Here is a 23,431-nt window from a genome sequence, read left to right as displayed (position 1 = left end):
AGTAAGAGAAAAGAAACAAATCACATACAAAGGAAAGCCCATCAGAATCACAGCAGACTTTTCAACACAAACCCTTGGGGCAAGGAGAGCCTGGAATGAGATATTTCAAGTACTAAAAGAGAACAACCTCCAACCTAGACTGATGTATCCAGCAAAGCTCTCTTTCAAAATGGAGGGGGAAATAAGACACTTCCACGACAAAGAACACCTGAGAAACTACATGAATACCAAACCAGCACTACAAGCAATTCTAAACAAGATCCTAGAAAAAGACAATGAAGGCAACAACGCCATGAGGCCCAACAGAGCAAATCAAATAGGCAAGGCAAGAAATTAAAAGAAGGTGAAAAAGTAAAAAGAGTCAACAAAAGGCCAATAACATGTCAATAATAAGTCAGTACATATCACTTATAACCAGCAATGTCACTTATAACCTTCAATGTCTCAACTCACCAATCAAGAGAAATAGACTGGCAAAATGGAATAAGAAGCAAAATCCAACAACATGTTGTATACAAGAAACACACCTAGTGCGAAAAGAAGTCCAGAGACTGAAAGTGAAAAGATAGAAAACAATTCTCCATGTGACAGGAACCCAGAAAAAAACAGGGGCAACAATCTTACTGGCAGACAAAGTAAATTTCAAACCAAAACTGATTCTAGTATTATTGATGTAGGACAGTACTGTATCATACCTCTACGAATGCAAAATATCTTTCACCTGCTTTATGATACGTATGATAAGTATGACCGTGCTTTATCAAAGCTACATTTAATGATATTACTCTAGAATGTTCTCTTTCCAGATGATGATTACAATGCTAATAAAAAAAAATGGTGCCAGGTACCACAACAGCAACAAAACTTTGCTGTTTTCTGGATATTATTCTTTACTTTGGTTTTTTTGTTTGTTTGTTTGTTTTGTTTTATTTGGGTTTTTTTTTAATGGAATGTGCTGAATGTCTATAATTTTGTTCAGATGACTGCAGAACCTGGAAAAGCTGTTGCTGCTATCGATGCATAACATACTGCTATTATTAATCTTTTTATATAAATATAAATATATATACATATATATATAAATTGAATTTTGGGAAACCTTAACGGTGCTGCCAATTTTGGAAAAAGTCATCCCAATTTACTGTGTTGAGTTGGCATTGTACAGAAATGGACAACCATATTGGTCTAGAAATGTTAATTTTTTTTTCCATGTATACAGGGGTAACACCGTACTAAATATGTAAGGTCATATCTACGTGGGTTTGATTACAGAAACTAATATTCTCTAAATAATGAAAAAAAAAGAATAAGATAAGACTATAAGAGCAAGAAGCAATTTAAATATGTTCAGGGACCATTTTCATCTCCAGAATTAAGGATTATTTTAATGTTACATCATTGCCTTTTCTCTTTTACTCTCCTTTTTAGTTTTATTTTAGGATTCCCTATTTTTTATGTTCATACAGAGATTCCTTTAACTGAAATACCAAATAGTTTCTCTGTTGTGAAAAACTATAATAGTACACAGGATCCTAATGAGATATTAATAATGTGAAATAGGAAGTAAAGGGCTAAAGGTGTAGGGAAAGTGGGAAGGGTGGGGGAAAGGTAATAAGGGAGAGGAAAAAAATATGAGAAACTGAAAAAATGGAAATAAAGTGTTTGTAAATGGGGAGGGGAGGAGGGGGTGAAGGGAGGGCAGGGACAAGGGGAAAAATGAGAATCAAGACCTATTATGTAAAGTTACATAATCCCAATGATGAATGTAACTGTATTATATACCTAGATTGTACGAATAAACTCAATAAAAAGAAAAAAAAAAAAGAAGGCCCCATTAGAACACTAGATTTCCATCGCTAGCTGGTCATCTTCCAGGTGCAGACCATGTGTGGCAGTTCCTAGCTGCCGGTTTCTCTCCAGAGATTAATGCCATGGGGCGGGGTGGTACAGCGGGGTCTCCAGTGCACAATTTGCTTCTTCTTTCATATGGGAGTTCTCACACAAAGAAACCAGGGGCCAGACTGGACAGACAGTGCAGGAGCCAGGTGTGCACAGCAGAAGGCTGAGGAGTGCAGCCTCCCAGGGCTGGAGGAAAGCCAGGCACAGGCTCCACAGCAGGCTCCATTCCACCCACCGCTCCCATGGTGCCATCAGCACTCGCCGGCATCTGCTCTTGACCCAGGGCTCAAAGAACAGGACAGGCAGGGTTCACCCACACAGGACGCACTGGAGAGGGACAGACAGACACATGACAGCCTCAGACATCAAGCTGGCCACAAGGACACCAGGCAGGGTCTGGGAACAGGACTGGTAGGCCAAAGACAGCTGGGAACCGAGGGCCTGAGCAGAGCCGAGGTCCCGTGCATCCCTCTGTCCTCTGTGCCGTGATGTACTACTCTGGGGCATGCTTGACTTGGAGCACTTTTATCAGCACAATAAATACAGAATAGAAAGAAAAGGGCTGGGGATGTAGCTCAGTGGCATTGTGCTTGCCTGACAAGCCCAAGGTCCTGAGTTCAATTCTCTGTACAGGGCGGGGAGGGCAAACCTCAGAATAGAAAGAAAACAAATTTCACTTTGTGAAACTCGGTGATTATGTAGGAGTTACACAACAGGATGCAGAGAACAATGGGATGTTTATGTCCCCTGGTTCCTTAAGGCTAATGTCTCATCTACCCCTCCTAGAGCAGCCTCCCCAAGAAGTACCACCTTGTTCCCAAACTCAGTCTGTGGGTGGAGGCCCCACTGTCCCGGTGCCGGGCAGATCAGACAAGGCTGTTGTGTCCAAACAGCACACATGACAAGTGGCAGGTGACTGCAGCCTGTGCGAGGTTCACAGGCAGTGAATGCTGAGGATGGACAGACGGCCAGCAGTCCCGGTTCAGGCCTTGTTCCTCAACCTCTTCTCTGTGTCTGTTCTGTGGTGAAGACACAGACAGGCACAGATCTGAGGGCCAGACAGCCACTGACGGACTGAAAGGAGGACAGACTCCCTGTCCTCTTCTAGAAAAGCCACCTGGGGAGGGAGGGTACAGGGAGGACGATGGGCTCCAACGTGTGCAGGCCCCTGTGTGCGCAGCCCTCCCTTGCTGCAGCTCCTCAGTCCTGCGCCTCCATTCCCCATCTGGATGGATCCTGGGGCCGCTGCAGCATTCTAATGTGGCTACAAGTTTGGGTGTGTGTGGTCTTACAAAGCACCCACTTCTCTCCAACCAGGCTGGCCGCTTCTGAGACAGAACTCATAGTTTGTAGCTACCCGACCCTGGGTGGGCCCTGCCTGCCTGCCGGTCCCATGCACACACTTGTCATGCTCCCCCTGGGCTTACTCATATCTCCACCCTTCCTGGTGAGCTCCCAGACAGCCCTCACAGCCCCAACAAGAGCCAGGAGGGGCGGCACAACCAACAGGACTCCTCTCAGGCAGAAGTCTTTTCCTCCCCTGCTGCTTCCGTCAAACCAACACCGGCAGAGTGAGGGTGGTCTCTGCCGGAGCTGATTCTGAGATGGGGATTCTAAATGAATCCCTGATGTGGGGCTGTGTGGGCAGGAAGGACCCAAGGGAGGAAGCAGGAGCTGGATGAGCCCCCAGGCTTCAGCTTCCTGGTGGTCATGAAGCCCACCGGGGCCATGAAGAGGGTCAGATGCAGGGGAGCCGCCCTAAGGAACCTATCAGTGTTCCTCTGTTTGGATTATAGCCAAAACCATCACTATCAGCAACCAAAGAATGGTGCAAAAGGGTCAGAACTATCCCCAACACCCAGGCTCCAGAACAAGATCCTACAGACCAGGACGTGCCTGATGATAAGCAAAGGTGCAAGGCAAGAAATGGCTCACAGAACTCCAGCAGCCCAAAAGATGAATATAATCCAAAGCAGGAGTGAAGCGAACCCAATGGGTCAATCAGCGCGGCCCAGGCCAGGACTCAGGACAGAACGCACGGGCCAAGGCCAGGCTGAGCCACACACGGAGCAGGAAGCGGGTGGTTGTGTGGGGACCCACACTGGGGAGGCCAGCTCACCTGACCTCAGTCAGCAGACCAGAGAGGGCAATGGACATGGGTGTGCTTCACACAGAGAAAGCACTCCCAAAAGGAAAAGAACCCTAAAAGTCACAAAGAGAAAAGGCAGACCAACTAAAAGAAAAGCCAACAAAAGGACAATTACTTCACCACCGGCCAGTACAGCACTGACCAAGTGCTCAGCTTCATGAGTCTCCAGGGCCGTGGAAAAGAAAGCCACAGAGACGCCACCCTCCCTAGCAGATGCCCTGAAGTGACTGTGCCCAGCACTAGTGAGGGTGCAGTTTGATGCAGCTATGTTAGCAAACTGTGGCACTTGGACCCCGGGACTCGGCAGCTCCACCCAGACCCCAAACAGGAATTCAAAACTGCATGCACAATCATTGCCAGAGCAAGCCTACACCATACACAGCCCAGATGCCCTGCAGTGGAGAGGAGACGATCAGACACAGTTGGAGTGTTAATATAATGGAAGATCACACAGCAATGGCAATGAACCACACGTGAGTGAGAATTTTTGCTCTCATCCTTACATACAAGTACATGATCTTCCAAGAGATAAGGTGAAATACCTTGTTACTCTGAATCAGCTTGAGACACCCAAGCCAAGCCAGGCACCAGGCACATGTCTATAATCCCAATGGCTTGGGAGGCTGAGGCTGGAGGATCACAAGTTAGAGGCCAATCTGTGCAACTTGGCAAGAGTCCATCTTAAAATTTTAAAAATTAAAAAGGGCTGGGAATATAGCTCAATACAAAGGCCCTGGGTTCGACCCCCAGTACCAAAAGAAGCAAGATACCAAAGCCAGATGAAATTACCAGTCAAGGTCCTGGCAGAAGGTTATTAACCCACAGGCAGTGATCTTTGAGAAATTATGGTGAAAAGGAGATGTACTGGAAACAGACTGTAGGAAAAGGTGAGCTCTGCTTACATATACTTTGGCTGATGGAAGAGACAGTCGCATGGAGGTGCCCAATGACTACTGCAGCTAACACTTGGGCGACCTGCAGGGTGTATCCCAATCTCCCCCAACATACTTTCTCCACGCCCTAGGTGAAGTGGCTTTCAGGACGGAGCTGGACTTGCCAGCTAGGCTGCCGGAAGTTGCACATGATCAAGGCGCAGAGCTGGGACACCTACAAGTGATGCAGGCTGGGCTTCTACCTCTCCCCATAGCTGCCTCTCATCTGCTGAGACTGAAAAGTACAAAGTAACCGAGTGGTAGGCAGCAGGCAGGGAGCAAATTGGCACTCCCAGGAGCTCTCCTTTGGCAGACACTCCTGCTTGAGGATCAACGGCGTGACATGGGCACCCCACTAAATCATCAGACCAGCTGTCCTGCTGCTCTCTCTGCCCACATTTCCCAAGAGATCAAAACGAGAGCTGGTCACAGAGAGCAGAGGAACCACTCTACCCCAGCCAGCTCCCTTGAGGCACCCAGCACCTGCTGCCTGCCCAACTACTGGATGCACCCAGACAAGACCAAGGGGAGGGCTGTTATGCTGGTCACCCAGCACAGACCCCCTCCCCACAAGGTCAGAGGAAATATCAGTGCAAGTGAGCACTTGGCAGATGCTCCACCTCACAGGTCACGAGGGAAATGCACACTGAAGTCACCAGGGGACATCACTGCACACCTGTGAGGTCAGCTCAGTAAAAACAGCAACACCAAGTACTTGGGAACAGGTGGAGAAAAGGACTGTGTAGGATGGAATGTGAGAGGGTATGACCCTCTGCTCTGCAGAGCAGGTCTCTACCATGGGCCCCAGCAATCACACACTCCAGCATTCATTCCAGTCACACAGACACCTGTCTGTGGTGTTTACAGCAGCTTTATTCATAACCACAACAAACAACTCAGATGCCCTTCCAGGCTTACGTGACTAACAGGGCACTGTGGCACACCCACACCCCAGCATGGAGACTGCGCAGAGGGGAAAAGCCAACCCCAAAGGGATTCCACTGCCAGGATATTTCTGAAATGTCGAAGTCACAGACATGGAGAGCAGCTGGGGGGCCAAGGAGTCACAGAGGGAAACACCTGAGCAGCAGAGGGCACTCGGGGGGACCCTGTGGACAGCAGCAGCAAGTTGGCACCCCAGGCACAATGCTGTACTACATCTGTGCAAGGGCCCGCCACTGGGGAGCACACACAAAGGAGCTCAAAACGAAAAGTTCAGTTAGAAGTAATCAGCATCAACAATATTTAAAGTCCAACAGGGAACACTGGGGAGCAAGGCCACAAGACACATACCTTAAGGACAGGAGTATCTCATAAAACCCCGTCTCTGCAGACAGCAGTGCAGGGGAACCTGACTCGCCAAGAACACAGTTCATGCACACACCTTGAGCACACATCCCGGGGGCAGGGGCAGGGCCTGGGCACACAGGAATGTCCCACACACATGTCTCAGTCAGGGCATGATGGCACCACCACCCTTTGAGATGCCAGCTCCTCCGTCAGGATGTGACACGTGGCCTGGGGACTCAGCCTGCACAAGGCACAGCACCAGAAATGGCCAGTTTGTTTCTAAACAAACTTCTTGAGAACCAGAAGAGATATAACCAGGGGGTCTCAGTGAATAGAAGGCAGAAGGCGGAAGTCAGAACCCAGGTCCCAGGGTTCACACACCAGTACTCTTCCAGGCTGCAAACAGCCTAGAGCCACCTACTGCAATGCCAGCACAAGGGAGTGATCAGAGCCACAGGAAGACAAGATCACCCCAGTCCCCAGAGTGACTCACAGAACAGAGGACAGCTGCAGTCAATGCAACGGGAAGAAGTGTGCAGAACAAGCAGAGAGTGGTGGTTTCCAGGGCGCTCACGAGTGAAGACTAGGGGATGGGGAGAAGGCCAGCAGCTAGCCCAAAGTCATACAGTGGCTGGGGACTCACAGGGCTGCATGGGATCTGTAAGAGCTCTGGCATCTGACTTGGGCCTAAAAAGCATCATTCTAGTTGCTTTCCTGAAAGCAGACCCAGTGGGGTGGAGGTCAGACCACTTCTTCAGAGGTCCTGAGCGACCCACTGTGTGATGCAGGCAGGGACAGGTGGGACTCTGATGTGTCCCGATGGACCCGGGACAGCTTGCACCAGGATGAGAAGAGACAGAGCTGAGCCCACATGGGCCCCCTGCCATCTGGCACAGGACACTGGGCGAGCAGGCTTGGGAGGTGGGGATCAGTGGTTCTACTTCAGACACACTAAAGTCAAGGGTCTATGAAAATCACACCCACGTCCTACGGCTCACCTCACATTAGGTCTTCATCTTGCTATCAGTTCTAAGTTTAAAAAGTTAAAGATGCTGGAGAAACAATACTGCTAATATGTCACCACTGCTGGCGGTGGTTAAACACACACACTGCGGAAGGACGCTTCTGTCAACAACAGACCACGCATACAATGGTGTCCCGTAAGATTACAGCGAAGCCAAAAGGTCTTTCACCTTGTGTTTTTATCTACCCTCTCCTTGTTTTCGCTGTGCTAAAGCTGCCCAGTGTTCAGCTCCACAGCAGGTTGCACAGAAGGCAGTGCCAAAGCGGGCCCACACCACCAGTGAGGGTGCCATCCCACAGCAGGATCACCTGGCACTGCACTTCGCAGAGCCGCACATGACTGCAGGTCCTGTTAGGATAGCAATCTGACAGGGTCTGGGCAAGCAGAAGAAGTACACACCTGGAGATTCTACCCCTAGAAGCACAGGCAAGAGGAAGACTTGCCAAGAAGGCAAGAACACGCCCAGCAGTCCTGGTCACGAAGGGAAATCAGGCATGCCAAGAGCAGGCCCCCTCGTACTCTGGAGCATTACCCAGAGTGCTAGGGAACCTGGAACTGGCCCATGGTCCTCACCAGGCTGCACTTGTAAACAGGTCCAAGGTTCGCACCCAAGAAATCCCCCTCTCCAGATTAACTGCAGGAAGCAGCAAGCAGTCATTTCAAATCCTGAACCACTCACTGAAAGGTAGATGAATTCACAGAGCTAAGTATCAGAAACACAAGGCTACAGCAAGTATCCAATATGAGACCACTCATTCATAATCTTTAGAAAGGCTAGTCAGTACTGGCTATTGTCAACACCTATACACACAACCAGAGAAAGCACAAACATGCCACAAACAACCAACACCAAATCTCAAATGCCAGTGGCACAGGGAGGACAGGCCAGAGAGGACTGGGATAGGAAAACACCAAAGGCTTCCAGAGTATCCATGTTTATTTCTCAAGCACATGGCTGTTCTTCTGTGTGACTTTCTAAATGCCTTAAATATTCAGCATAAAATATCTAAGCCTAAAGCAGAGACACACAATGTAACTATACCTCACATTTACAGTCACCTGTACAGAAGGCAACAGGACAGCCTGCAACCACGCCAGTGGACAGACTGGTGATGAAATGAAGTAGAGCGGGGGTGGGGGGGACCCTGAGGCCTGGCCTTGTGCCACCCCTCCTGCTTGATACCATCACTGTCACGCGTTCCACAGCAGGCACCCATTTCTGGGATGGCCTCTCAAATCCTGAGCGTGGAAACCCAGCTGAAGCCCGACAGGGAGGGAAAAAGAGGAGGGAAGGACCTCTCCAGAGGAAGGATCAAGGGGACCTAAAGGGACCAAACATGCCCCATCTGTGAGTCAGAGGACAGCCACCAACACCGAACATCACACCCAAGGAACGTCCGCCCCAGGGACCTCAGCACATGGACATGCATGTTGGGTGAATGAGAGGGCGGACAGAGGCCACTGGACAAAACCCCACCCGGACGCGGATCAAGACAAAGCAGGGCAGGTGATTCTGGGCTCTAGTACTTGGGGACTGCAGGGAAATCCTCCCTGGGACGGGGACTAAACACCAGAAATCACCAGAGAGGCCTTTCCTACCTGTGGGCATTCTGTGGCATGCAGGTGAAGTCACCCACCAAACCTGGACTCTGAAAACTCCAGGCTTCCACTCTTGAGCCACAAGCCAAGACGCAGCTGTGCCCGCCATTCCCCCACTTACTTCATTTCAGAACCTTACCTTTTAACTCCGGGCACCAGGAGCCTCCTACGGTCTCTAAATCCTTTCTGCTGCCCTCTCACTTTCCAGCTGCTCCAGGTGTCTCTGATCAAAATGACCCCGCAAAAACCAACTGAGTTTTACATCAGTGGACAGCAACCTATGAGGCGCCCGGGTAGACCAGAGACTCGGAGCAACACAGCACTACAAAATCCGGCCACTGACCACAGAGAGGCGGAGGGCAGTGTCCTGGGAGGATGGCTGGGAAGTGCCCACTAAATATAGCTCCCGCCTCAGGAAGGTGGCCCAGAAAAGACTTGGCTCTCTAGGCAACTTCTGTCACTTCCTGTTACTCACATCCTGCTGTTCCGATGCGTTCTGATGCGGCTCTAGCCCTTGGGTCTCCTACATGCAAGCCCCTGAGACATATTCATGACAGCTGGGCTGCAGACAGCGGGCTTCCTCACCAGGCACACTGAGACACGGAAACAGACACCACACTACAAGCGAGCCCCTGGGCCAGGTCTGGGCCTCTGTACTAGCCACAGCTTTGCAACAGCCCCGTCTGTCCCCAAAAGGATCCCAGGCATCACAGCTGCACCTGCTTCCTCGGTCTCGGGCAGCCTGGGCAGGAGGGGCCCCAGCCCGCTGAGAGGTGCCTCACCGCACGGCACCCCGAGCCCAGCCCTCTCCCCACGAGCTCAGGAAGCCCATGCATGGAACAACATCAGCCTGGCAAGAAGTCAAACCACATGTGATCCTGTATAATGGATCAGAAAGTATTTTTGAAGAACAAAAAGTGAAATGTCTACCTAAAAAATGAAAATGAGAAAAATATTCAACACTACATATCTACACCACACTTTGACGCTACTGCATTACGTCCCGGAATGGGGTCAACTGAGGGGAGGCTGCAGAGTGGCGCAGACCTTGGGTTAGGGATGGCAAGAGCCTCTGGCGGGGAAGGAAAACTGCCCTGAAGGCACCTTGGTTCAGCAGGGGCTGCGACAGTAAGCAGCACACAGAAGGCGACACAGAAATCAGCCTCCAACCACACGACAGGAGAGGCAGCACGGCCAGCTGGCCTGCGTGTGCTGTGTCCACTCCACAGACAGCAATGAGAAGGGCGCTTAGGCCCACGCATGATCAATTTAACAGCACGTCACAAAATAGTAGGTACCATGGACATTTTCTGTGAACTAAGTATATTTACTGACAGGAGAAACCTAAACAACTTTATGTCAGAATTTGTCAGTGTTGGCATGGTTCAAGCAGGGCCCAGAAGTCCTCTGCTGTGGGGCTGCCGCAGGACACTGCAGGATGGGATGGAAGGGCTGAGCCATGTCCGAAGCCCACTTGCCACCTCCTGAGGCAACCTCACCTCCCCACCCTCATCCCCGCCCGAGAATCCCAGTACACAACATGTTTTCTCTAGAATCCCACTGACAACACTTTCCCAAAATTTCGTTGGGGTTATCTATACTTAATTATTTGCAATAAGCATGTTATCTGCATTAAAAGGAAATTAAAAGCCGGCTTAGCGTCCGTGCACCACAGCTGTTTGTGCTCCAACACAGTATCTGAGTACCCACAAAGCCTGTGTACCACAGGAGTACGCAATACAAGTGAGAGGCCGCCTCGTGGTGAGAGAGGAGCTGGGGCAGCCGCCGCTCACATCCTCACAACTCTTTGATCGACACCAAGGAAACAACAAAACCCTACTGTGCTTTTTTTAAAAGCTAGTACAATGTTTTAAACTACATACAGAAATACACCAAATACAGAACTTCACTGCTTAAAAGAAGGCACCTGATGGATGGGAGTTGCTGCAGCTGAATTATGGAAATGAAGGGCGAATGCAGAGAGCAGCAAGGCAGAGCTGCAGCCCCTCTGAGAGGGAGGAGGGAGAAGTCAGGCCAAGGTCTCCCATCGGGGCGAGCGCCCCTCTATCAGTGTTCATGTCCCTCAGCTAGTGGCCTCAGCTTTCAGCCTGGGGGTCAACGGCCTTCTTGTTAGAGGAACACACTGCAGCAGAAAGGTGAGGACTTGCTCCCAGAGGGGACAAGGAGCTCAAATACCTAGGGGTGCCAGTGCCACGGACTCAGAGCGCACGGCCCCGGCAGTGGGGAAAGAGGGGGGCACCTGGGGGGAAAGGGAATTCTTGGGCCTGCAGTCTGACAACCAACATGCTACTAGACTCAGCCCCTCTTCTCTGGGTTATTTGATGGTAAACTTGCATATACCCAAGTGCATCAACAGTTATAATTAATAAATTAAGAAAAGGAGGGGCCAGAGATTTAGCTCAGTGGTTCCACTGCCTGCCTTGCAAGCACAGGGACCCAAGTTCGATCCCCGGTATTGAAAAGAAAGAAGGCACCTGGGCCGAGGCCCACCTGCCCTTTCTGGCCACTGGAGGTCAGCACGACTAAGCAGTGGCATCCCCAGAGCTGCATGCAAGAACACCTGAGTCTGCGCGGTCCACACCTTACACATAAAGTGCTCTCTAGGCTCAGCATTTCCTGTGTTGGGTAAACCATGCAAGAGCTACCAGGCTGCAAGAGATGCAAACAGAAAACAAAAGGCCAAACAAGGTTTACAGAGAATTTACCAAAGTGTGCATTCATACTGTCCTCTTAAAATGGCTAAGATGAAAGTTGATGTTACTTGTATTTTGCCACAACAGAAAAAAAACTGGGGGAAAGGAAGATACGGTTATATTTATATTTCACATTTGTGGTTTGGTTTGGTTTTTTAAGTAAATATACATAGCCTGGAAAACTTGAAGTCCACATTTCAGGTAGTGGCCCTGAGGAAACGTTTTTTTCATTTCCTTCTAGTTTTCTGTATTTTCCAAACTTTCTACAGCAAAAAAGAGTATTTCTAAATTTATCTACAGGTTTTTCCCCGACAAAAATAAATCCCTCAAACAGTCACCTCTTCCTAGGGGGCCTCTGGCCAGGCCCAGCTGAAACGCAGCCTTGGCTGAGCACGAGGCAGCAGGGGCCGATGTCCCAGGCCAGAGCTTCCAGGAAAGCCCTCGACAGCCCAGCTCCTGCAGCGGGCACCATGTACCCAAAGGTGACGCCAGAGGGGAGCCTCGTGCAGAGAACAGCACAGAAGGAGCCTCTAGAACCTCAGTTTCCTGCTGATATCCCAAGCAAACCTTGGTAGAGTCAACACCCTCATCACCACACAGGAAAGAAGCCAAGGCACAGACATGAAGTCCTCTTTATCCTCCAGGTGTCAAGAACAAACGCCTTTTAATGGACCAGCACTGAAAGTTCTAAACTCAAATGGGCCACAACATTGGTGAGCCCGCTTACGAGTAACAGAAAGGCTGAAATAACTACACTGCGAATCAAATCTGGGTGTCAGTCTGGGCCACCTGTGCTTCAAACAGTTGTACTGGAACACAGCCACACCTTAAACGGTCATCTGTCCACAGTCACTGCACATGATGACACAACAGCTGGGGAGCTGCCACAGAGATACCACAGGCCACAAAGCCTACAGTATTTGGCTCTTTACAGAAAAAGCTGGCCACCACCCCTTATATAATAATCTACTGGCTGTACACACCCTGGGAAGAGTATAAAGAGGATCTGACTTGGAAATGTTAAATAAAGAAGGCATTTGTACCTTGTCCTTGTTCTCTGCCTCTGACTCTACACAGGAGGGATCTCCCACTCCTACATGAATTCCTGACAGACCAACAGGGAATTAGCACATTCTCCATAAACACAGAATTTAGCCCTTCCTGTTACCGTGAAGGGTGACCCCTCAAAACTGTGTATGGATGAATATATTTACTAAGTAATTCACAATGAAAAACCTTAAAGAATTTTAAAATACTACCATAATATATACGTCAGCATACACCCTACCCTGATTCCACATGCAAACTTAATACTGTCTACTCCAGAGCTGGGGGCTGCTGTGTTCTCCAGCTTTACTGTGCTTTGTAGGAGAGTCATCTGTCTGGGAAAACTCAGCCATGTGTCCCTCTGAGGCCTGACTGTTACCTGCATGAGATGCCCTCAAGTTCTGCCCCTGGGCAATGAAGTGGGGTCCTCCGGCCCCTTAACCCCCTAAGGGAGTGGGGCTGGGGAGCAGTGAGCCCAGCGAGATGGCCTCCTTGCCCCCTCCTAGCTAGTCCCCCACTGAGATGGAAGATAGACATCCCCTGCCCACAAACTACTCCTAAGAAAATGTCTTCCAACATACAGCTAATGCTCAAAAGAAAAACATACCTGTCAAAACAAAACCCTTTCTTCTGTATAACCAACATGCACTAATAAAAATAATACAACATGGCCGGGCGTGGTGGCGCACGCCTGTAATCCCAGCACTCAGGAGGCTGAGGCAGGAGGATCACTGTGAGTTTGAGACCAGCATGGGCTACATAGTGAGTGCCAGGTCAGTTTCAACTACATAGTGACACCCTGTCTAAAAAAACAAAAACAAAAAAAATAATAATAATACAACATGAAGGTTTCCAATTTCCAGCATTCTGAAGCCAAGCTATAGTAATTACAGTGATAAGGCAAGCACCATCCCAAAGTTTCGTCTTCAAGGTCACAATATCGCATAAACGCCTGTTACTGGAAGTCCGTCTGATTCAACCTCCTTTCACATGAGGGAAATAAATGCCCAGAGCAGACAGGGGACTTGCTGAGGACAACGCTTCTACAGGCAGAGCTGGGGCCAGAAGACATGGGCCAGGCTGTGTTGTCCAGGACACACTGTGGTCCATGGCCTCTGGCCTCAGGGGTTTGAATGCCTGCCTGCTGGCCTTTGAGGTCTGGGAGAGGCACACGTGCAGGCGCACACACTTGGCACTATAAGACATAGACAGGAGGGGTAGACGTGATCAAGATGCATTATATGTCCTGTATGTGCCAATTCCTCAAAACTAATGTAAATATCATGTACTGCAAACATACACCAATTTTAAAAAAACAAAAACAAAAACACAGACTGTGGCATTCGACTCTAGACCAGAAAGGGGATGAACCCGGAAAAATACGCTGTCCTTCCAAGTGCCCAGCTCTGACCAGCGAGCCCTGAACTCCAAGGTCCAACTCCTGTGGCTACTGCAGGTGCTGAGTCACACAGACACAGTCCTGCGAACGCTAGGGACCTGTGCGCAGTATGCACACCGCAGAGCCACCCTGCCCAATCTGAACTCCAACTGACTCCTCAGGTTCAGGGACTGTCCTTTGTCAGCAACCCAGGAAAGGACATCTCAGAGCAGATTCCCCAGGAAGCAGGTAATGATACGCAAGGTCAAGAGCCTGCACGAGTGAGCCTCCCTCCTCGGGTTAGCAGGACGCTCAGAGGTGTACTATCCTTTTCTTCTCTCCAAGCTTTCTCATTCCTCTGGTATTTCAAGACCACTGTGAAAATGAAGTCATTTCACCAAGAGGATGTAACATTGTACAGCACCACAAAGGGAAAAGGTTCCTACTATTTTTCCCCGTTGGCAAGCCCTGACTCAGAGGGCCCAGGGACAGAGAACCAGGGCCATCTGCTCTTGTCGTGGCACAGCTATGACACAGGCCCCTGTGGGTGCCTCCCAGACACCAAGGGAGAGAGACACAGCAACAACCAACCCACTAACACAGCACACGTTCACAGAATGACTCTTCTGTGCTGGACGCGAAGCCAGGGTGCCTGAACAGAAAGAGATCAGCAGGTCCCAGGATACCCTTTCTCTTGAAAAGTTCACACTTCTTTCTCCCTCTAACAAATACACGACTGAGAAAACAGGATGCAGAGAACTTCAATGTACACAAAGTGCAAATACTATACCTATTTTTTAATTGAATTTATCAAAAATATCAAAAAAAATTATCAAAAACTTCCCAAAAGAAAATTCCACATCTACAGTTTCATAGCAAACATTTAAGAAGAAAATAAACTTTACCGGGAAATTTACACATTATCAGAAAACAGAAAGGTGACCCTCCATTTCTAAATGTTTCATGAAGCTGGCTTAACCTTAGTACCATGACCTAACAAAAATGAAAACAGAGCCAGGTGTGGTGGCTGAGGCAGGAGGATTGCAAGTTCAAGACCTGGGCTAATTTTAAAAATACAAACATGAATGGGAATGTAAAAAGGAAAAAATCAAAATGCAGAGTGGAAGAAAAAGAAAAGGAAAAAAGAATCAGGAGAGAAAACTAAAGGTTAACATCCTTCATGGATATAGTCACTAAAATCCTTAAAAACATAATAGCTAATCAAATCCAATAATAAAAGGATTATGTATCATGAGCAAACAACATTTACCCCAGGAATTCAAGGGTGGTTTTAATATGAAATCAACCCATTTAATTTGCCCTTTTAACAAAATGAAGGAGAAAAACTATATGATCATTTCATACAGAACAGCTCTTTCTTTGTTGGGAGACAGGGTCTCATTACATACATAGTACAGGCTGGCCCTGAACTAAGTAGCCCAGGCTAGCCTCAAACTCACAGCAATCCTCCTGCCTCAGCCTCCCAAGTGCTGGGTTACAGATGTACGTCAACATGCCCAACTATCACTTGACAAAATTCAACACCCATTCACAATGAAAGTTCTTGGCATACAAGTAAAATATATCCTCAGCAATGAAGGGTAGTACAAAAAAGCCTGCAGCTAACACCATACTTTAAGGTGAAAAGCTTAACTGTTTCTTGTTAAGACTGAAAAAAATGGAAAGAATTACTGCTGTTCATCAAGCTGGTAGTTCTTGCCTTTGTAACATGGCATGAAAAAGAAAGAAGCAAGAGTTTCTCGTTGCTGGTGGTCTGACTATGCATATTGAGATGCCTGCAGAGTCTATAAAACTACTACTATAAGTAACAAATACTATTTTTCAAGGTCACAAATCCATCATATTCTTATATATTAACAGCAAACAATCAAATAAAATTGTAGTAAGTTCCAATTAGTTAACAGGAACAAAAAACAAACCACATAAGAATGGAACTAACAAAAGAATTTAAAACATTTACACTGAAATCTATAAAGCACTGTGGAGAGAAAAAAAATTGTTTTTTTTTGGTATCGGAGATCGAACTTGGGTCCTTGAACTTTTGAGGCAGGTGGCGGAACCACTGAGCCAAATCCCCAGCCCAACTGCTGAGAGAAATTAAAGATCTAAATAAATTGAGAAATATATCTGTGGCCCAGAAAACTCAATTACTACATAAGGTATCAATTTTTTCCAAAAATGATTTATAAATTAAATGCAATCCCAATCAATATTGCACTAGGTCTGCTGGGCACGTGCCTGTAACCTCAGCACCTGGAAGGCTGAGGCAGGAGGATTCTCAAGTTCAAGGCCAGCCTGAATGAAATACAAACTGAGACTTTGTCTTAAAAAAAAAAAAATTAAAACCTGATTGCACTAGGTCTGATTTATAGAAAATGAGAAGTTAATTTTAAGTTTTATATGAAAATGCTAAGAGCTCAGAATAACTAAAGTAATTTTAAGAAAAAATAACAGAGGATTTACTCTATGTGATTTTACTATAGACTACAGTAATCAAAAAAGTGTGAGGCTAGGAGAAGAGCAGTCACACAGATCATCGCAGCAGAACTCCAAGTATGGAAACAAACTAACAAATACAATAAGGTCTGTTGTTTTTGGACCAAGGAGACAAAGGCAATTCAATGGGGAGTGCAGTGTTTTGTTTTGGTACTGGGGAGCGAACTCGGGGTCCAGCAATGTCTTTTTAATAAATACAGATGGAGATGAAGGGGTTGAAAAGGGAGGGCAGGGGAATGGGGAAAAAAATAAGAACCAGGACAGACTATGTAAAGATGCAAATTTCCAATGATTACTGTCATTATATTATATACCTAAAAATGTACCAATAAAACTAAATATAAAAAAAATGCAGATGGAAAGACTGAACATCCACATGGAAAAATCTGAACATCAACTCCTTACCTCACACCATACACAAAAATTAACAGTACAGCAACCATAATCCTAACTGTAAAACCTAAAACTACAAAATTTCTAGAAGGAAATCCTTGCCATGCTGAGACAGATAAAGATTCCTTAGTCACAACACAAGAATGAACCACAAAGGAAAATTGATAAATTATATTTCACCAAAAGACTTTCATCCTTCTAAAGATACTCTCAAGAAAAGTCAAGCTACAAACTGGGAAAAACACAGACAACACAGATATCAGACAAAAAACTTACATCCAGCATATATCAAGAAAAAGTCCAAAGTAAAAGCAGACCCACGATTCTAGTATGCACTCCACAAAAGAAGATACACAGATGGCCAATAAGCACATGAAGATGCTGATGCTGTAAGTCATCAGGGAAAGGAAATTAAATCCCCAGTGAGACACCACTGCACATCTAGTAGGACATGTACTGAAAAGACTGACCACACCAAGTGCTGGTGAGGATAGGGAGCAAATGAAACCCTAGATGTACTGCTAGAGAGAGTGTGAAACAGTACGACCACTCTGGAAAGGTCAGGAGTTTCCTAAAAAGCTAAACATACACCTCCTACATAGCCCAGGAATTCTGTTACTCAGAAGAAATGAAAACATGTCCACACAAAGACTTGTGTCCAAACACTGAAGACAGTGCTGTGTGACAGCTCAAAGCTGGAGATTACAGTACTCAAATGTCCACCAACAAAACACCATACAAATGGACTACTTGGTAATAAAACGGGCACAAAGTACTGATACAACCAATGTAAAAACTTTCACAACCATGACGCTGAATCAAACAAGCCAGAGAGAAAAGTACATACTGTTATTGTATAATATACTTTAAAAATGCAAACTTACCTACAATGACAAAAAACAGACCCATGTTTGCCTGGGGATGGCCAGAGAGAATGACGGATTTCAAAAAGTTTTCAAAATCAAACCAGGAACTTGGCACTGAGCTACATCTCCAGCTACTTTTTACTTGTTGTTCTGAGGCAGGGTATTGCTGATTCACTAAGTTGCCCAGGCTGAGTCTGGAACTTGTGATCTTCCTGTCTCAGTCTCCCAGAGTGCTGGGATTACAGGTATATGACACCACACTCAGCTAAACTATAAACTTTGAATACTGCAATTCATTGTACCTCATTTATGCCTCAATTAAGCTGTAAAAATATTTTCAATATCAACATATTTCAGTGCACCAGAACATTCATTAAAGAACAGTGCAAACCTTTCTGTGAATGACTGGCGTGACCATGTAGTTTATCATCCAAGCCAGGAAACATATGCAAGTCAGAGTGGGAGCTAAAAATAAGTAGCAGTGTTACGGCATCCACAGCCGGCTGTGTGAACTGGCACTGAGCTGGGAAATCAGCACGTAGGCCTTGGAAACAGCCGATGCCCAGTCTATTCTTGGTGCGATGAGATACTTCCCGATAAAGTTCGCTCCCTAGAAACAGCAGAGCTGGCAGCAGGTGAGGTGGCACCAGGGACTGTGCCCTTCTCCCTCAGAGGAAGCGGCCAGCTCTCAGGCAGTGCGGGCACAGGGCACTCACCAACGCCCTGTCTCCAAGGTTAGTGTTCTTGTTCAAGCCCCACTTTCCTTGACGAAGAAGAAATCAAAGGACAGGGTGGGGGCCACCCCACTCCTATTTTCCCAACGATGTCTGGTTATCCTGACCCGCCCTCTACAGATCTTCAAGGCCAGCAAACAATTGGCCCTTGGAGAAAGTGGAGCCAACTTGCCTGAGACAAAGTCCAGCAGGGGTGGAGCTGGGATGGACCAGCCCTGGGTGTGGGGGGGTGGCCTCGTACACAGCCTATCTGCACAGCCAACCCTCAAGTCCCGCAGAGACCTAGAGCCCACAGCCCCTCTGCTCACCTCCTGTCTATAAACCGGTGGGACGGAGTCACAATTCATTTCTGAGTCTACACTTCAAGCTCATTCCTCATCTTCAGTTGCAGGAGGGAGGAACAACTCAGTGAATGAACAGCCTAGGCATCGCCCTAATCTGCAAGGTGCTGGGGGGCGAGGGTTCATGTCACTGTACACTGCACCTATTCTGAAATACCAGGTTCTCCTGAGACAAGAGCCAAGAATGCAGATGTCTCCCCACATAATTCCCTAGGGAACTAGACCATTTTTCTAAACTATTCAGGTAAGAATGTAAGACAGACAGGACTTGGCTCAGTCACATCGCTGGCATGTCTGCCAAAGAATGCTGGGTAAAGAATGAGAATCAGACCCATGTACCTTCTGGTCCAGGTCTTTTCTTAAAGACTGCTTCCCTCATAAAACAATCTCATGGGCTGGGGATTTAGCTCAGTGGCACCACACCTGCCTCATAAGTGCAAGGTCCTGAGTTTGATCTCCAGTACCAAAATAAATAAATAAATTAATTAATTAATTTAAAAAACAGTCTCACAATAGTTCACAGTTTTATCTGTCATTTGTAAATATAGATAAGCATAACAAGTGTTAACAGTAAACACACACACACACACACACACACACACACACACACACACACACCAGCCTGCTGAGAAGGCCATTCCATTCCACCAGTGCCAACCCCACCACACTTGAACCACAGAGCCCAGCACATGGCATCACCTGCTCCCACCCCGCACCAATCCCTTGTATCCACACACCCGGCTCCAGGGGAGGCTGAATCCTCTCTCTGCCCATCTGAACGACTACGAGAGTGGCCCTCGGGTCTTGAGGGGAGGACCTGGCTCTGGGACCAGCTGTGCTACAGTCCTGGCTGCCTTCAGCGAAGCCCCACACTCGGTAAACACACAGTGCAGCCAGCGCCTGCCTCTTCCTGCTCCTCAAGCCGGCGGGCACAGTCACAGCATGAGGCTCTGCACATGAAACAGCCTCTGCGGGACCCTCCCTGGCTCCTGCCACTGTCGTAGGCAAGCTTATCACAGCACTTCCTCCACTCCACACCCAGCCTGCCCTGGGACTTATGGAAACTGCTGGCCCAACCACTGTGGCAAGCCAGGTGGCCCCAATGGGCAGGTGGGAGGACAAAGCCAATGAAGGTAGTCAAAGCCCATGCGAGCAGTTGGCACATGGGGCATTGTGCAGGGGGTTCGGCCTGGCACAGCCAAGAGGCTTTGCACTTGAGAGGAGTCTGGGGACCCACAAGCACAGCCCCAATCCCAGCCTGGGGCTGCCAGTCACAGAACAGGCAGTCTCGTGTCCCGGGATATCTGTCCACCAGAGACTTTCCTCTCCAAGCCAAAGTGACTGGCTTAGAGGTTTTTCCCAGGAAATATGTGTGATCCAAACAAGCAGAGAAGGAAAACATGTTGAAATGCGAATAAAGGTCATGGTTCCTCACCAAGGAGCAGCGCTGCTCCCTGCGCAGACTGACGTCCACTGGACACTGCAGAGAACTGCAGAGCCACACAGTCGCCCAGCTGGCCCACCAGGGAGCTTTCACTCATTCCACAGGGAAAGTCAGGCAGACGCAACTTCATACAGCTAGAAATGCCGCTTTGGTCCACTTCACAACTCCCGTCATCCAGCCAGCCATTGGAGGCATGTTCTGGGGTGGATTACACTGGGTGTTCCTGCTAAATTTTATTTTTCCTGTTTTTATTGGTTGTAGCTGGCTAGCTTTTGTGACAGTCTTGAACGTCAACTTTACAGGAGAGAGAGGGGGCCTAGGCAACAGTAAGGGAAAATTCTAGGTGCGTGGTGTCTCCAGAGACACCTGGCATATGGTCAGGGCACGAAGCAGGGGAGACTCACCCTGCACCCATCCAAAAGGCTGGGCTCAGATGGGACAAAGGGTGGGACGAAGCTCACGCACACATGAGAACAGACGCTCACCTCTGCTGCTGCTGCTTCTGCCACTGCCCGGGGACGTTAGACTACAAATTCTTCAGCTTTCAATTACAGACTTGTACCAGCAACTCTTCCAGGCCTGCAGCCTCAGTCCAAGACTCCAGCCTTGGCCCTCTTGTTACAAGGCTTCCAGCTTCTTGGACTGAACAGCCACTGGTTTCCCTGGTCCCACTGTGGGACTTTGCAGACTCTGATCCGGAAAGCCAACCTAATAAATCCCTTCTTAGAACCATCAGGGTCTCGCTATATAGCTTGGGCTGGCCATGAACTCACTATGTAGCCCAGGCTGTCTTCGAACTCCCAGCGTTCCTCCTGCCTCAGCCTCCCCAGTGCTGAGATTACAGGCGTGCACCTCCACGTCCAGCTCTGCCTTGTTATTGGGGCTCTTTTTAGCACTATCCATGAACCTGACTTCATCCACAGTCCTTTAAAATTCCTATAAATCAGGATAAGCCCTAAATGTCAGAAAGATGAAGTCTCTTGCTCTCAGGAACACCTCCACAATAGGCCTTATGAAACAGCTGCGTGCCACATGCCATCTCAACAGTATCACCTGGGAAAAGGAAGCCTTACGTGCAGACCTAAGAACTCTCCTCTCTGCACACCTCATGGTTACTCTGGTCTGCTCATTTCAGGCAACCACCACGACCACACTAGTAGCAAAGCCTGCCAGGTCCCCACCCTAAAGCTACGCAGGGTGGCACCTGACCAAGCGCCGGCTGGCAGGAAATCCGCACAGTGCTATGCCGTGTTTTGGGGAACTCATGCAAGAGTTGCTTATCCTTTCTGTGTTGTGGCTTTCTTTTGGCAGTCTAGTGAAGTCTGTGGCCCCTTCTCAAAATGACTTAATCTAAGTGCAAAAAAAATACAACACTCAGACCACAATGGAAGCCCATTTTAATAAAGCAGTCATATCCACATAGCACTCTGGGGTGTGGCAGAGGTTCTTGGGCACAGGCTGCCGGGCTACACATACTTTCTTCCCTCTTCTCTCTCTCCCACAAGGAGCCATGGTGGTGCTCTGGCAGCCATCCTGGACCAGGAGGGTTCCCTTCAAAAAGGAGGCCGCGTTCACCCTGAGTCCTCCCTTAAACTCTGCCACTTTTCTAGTAAAATCTTCAACTGGACAGACAAACCTGTGCAGCGCCTAATGCTGAGAGTGAGTCAATGAAGCTTAACCAGTCAGCTACAGTCTGCCAAGTGGGAAGGCATGTGCCATGATGGCCACCGTCACCACAGAGACCAAGACCCAGGAACGATCAGGGTGGATCCTAAGAAAAGCACAATACAAAATCCTACACATACTGATGCATGTGTGACATGTGTACAATTTCATGTTTCCTTAGGAAAAAGTCCAAAGGAAACAAGAGGAAAGAAAGCATCTGCTGAGCTACTGTGGGAATATAAATTTCCTTTCAGTTATTTTTCTGATATTTAAGCACTTTAAAAATAAGTTGAGCCAGGCATGCCAAAATTCAAGGCCAGACTGGGCTACAAAGTGTGGCCCTGTCTCAAAAATAAATAAAGGGGCAAGCCACTTTGTGGTCCCCATACTGTCTCTTAGACAGAAGCTATCTTTCTCTTAGTAAATTTTTCCTCAGACTGGGAATTAAGCTCAGTGGCACCACCACCTGCCTCACAAGAGCAAGGACCCAAATTCGATCCCCCATACCCGTTCCAAAAAAATTATTTTTCCTACTCTTTTCTTTAAGTATATGTGCTACCAAAGTGAGCATAAATATTTCTACTCTTAACCTCAGCTGTTCTAGAATTCCTTCAATTTTAGAGAACGTGAATTTGCGTTTCGGATACCTTATAGGTTGGGAGTTACATCTCTTCCTGCTGTACCTTTTGGAGGTCTTCCACCAGATTACTGGTCAGAGGTTCACAGTTCTTTCACAGTGTCTAACATTGGTCTTTTTGCTTCATAGACTGTAACTTTTGTTTCATAAGTTCTGGTTCTTGTTTCAGATTCTGGCTTTTGTTTTACAAATTCTGGCCTTTGTTTTGGCTTTTGTTTCAAAAGTGTCTTATTTTAAATTGTATGTTTTAAAATGTTTGCAAATTGCTTATCTCTTATGATGCATTGTTCTCTGTTATACAAGCTCTAATTTCTTTAAAATTTTGTTACAAATGGAACCAATGACAAATGTGCTAGACTTCTCTTATCAGGCTCCACCAGGTCAACCTAATGAACAGCTTGTAACTGCTAAATTGCAATATGACTTCTGTGTTGGATTCTGAAGTCCCTTGGACCTTCTCCTCTTTGTGGGAAGCTATTACTAGTTCCTCTTACTGGGAATGTTTGTGGGCTATATTCATAGCAATCCTGCTGACCTTATTATTGATCTGTGTATTCTTTTTTTTTCTTCCTGAACTGGGTACGGAATTCAGAACCCTACACTTGCCAGGCAGACGCAGCAGCACTGAGCTCCATCCTGGCCCTGACCCATGTTTTGTCTTTTTGTTCTTTTTGTTTTTTTATACCAGGGATCGAACTTGGGCCCTTGCACTTGTGAGGCAGGCAGCAGAACCAATGAGCTAAATCCCCAGCCCCAAAAGGCTGGGGTTTAATTTTTTTTTTTTTTTTTTTTTTTTTTTTTT

At 47.6% G+C, this 23,431-nt stretch overlaps 1 protein-coding gene across 7 annotated transcripts in view; it reads right to left on the bottom strand.

Moving 5' to 3' along the window:
• The window catches only part of Dgkd (diacylglycerol kinase delta), a 91,324-nt gene that overhangs the window by 28,576 nt on the left and 39,317 nt on the right, over window positions 1–23,431 (bottom strand). Inside the window, exon 1 of one of the 7 annotated variants that reach the window (XM_033764707.1) lies at window positions 9,033–9,192. The exons of the other annotated variants lie outside the window; for them this stretch is intronic. The gene's annotated coding sequence lies outside the window, so the exon portion shown is untranslated. Of the gene's footprint in view, window positions 1–9,032; window positions 9,193–23,431 lie in introns of those variants that run through there. 7 annotated transcript variants of the gene reach the window in all.

This window comes from Fukomys damarensis, unplaced genomic scaffold, assembly GCF_012274545.1.
Source record: "Fukomys damarensis isolate Sample0158 unplaced genomic scaffold, DMR_v1.0_HiC HiC_scaffold_16, whole genome shotgun sequence".
NCBI classification, from domain to species: Eukaryota; Metazoa; Chordata; class Mammalia; order Rodentia; family Bathyergidae; genus Fukomys; species Fukomys damarensis.
Note: the sequence above shows the minus strand (reverse complement) of the source record. Positions and strands in the feature narration are given on the sequence as shown.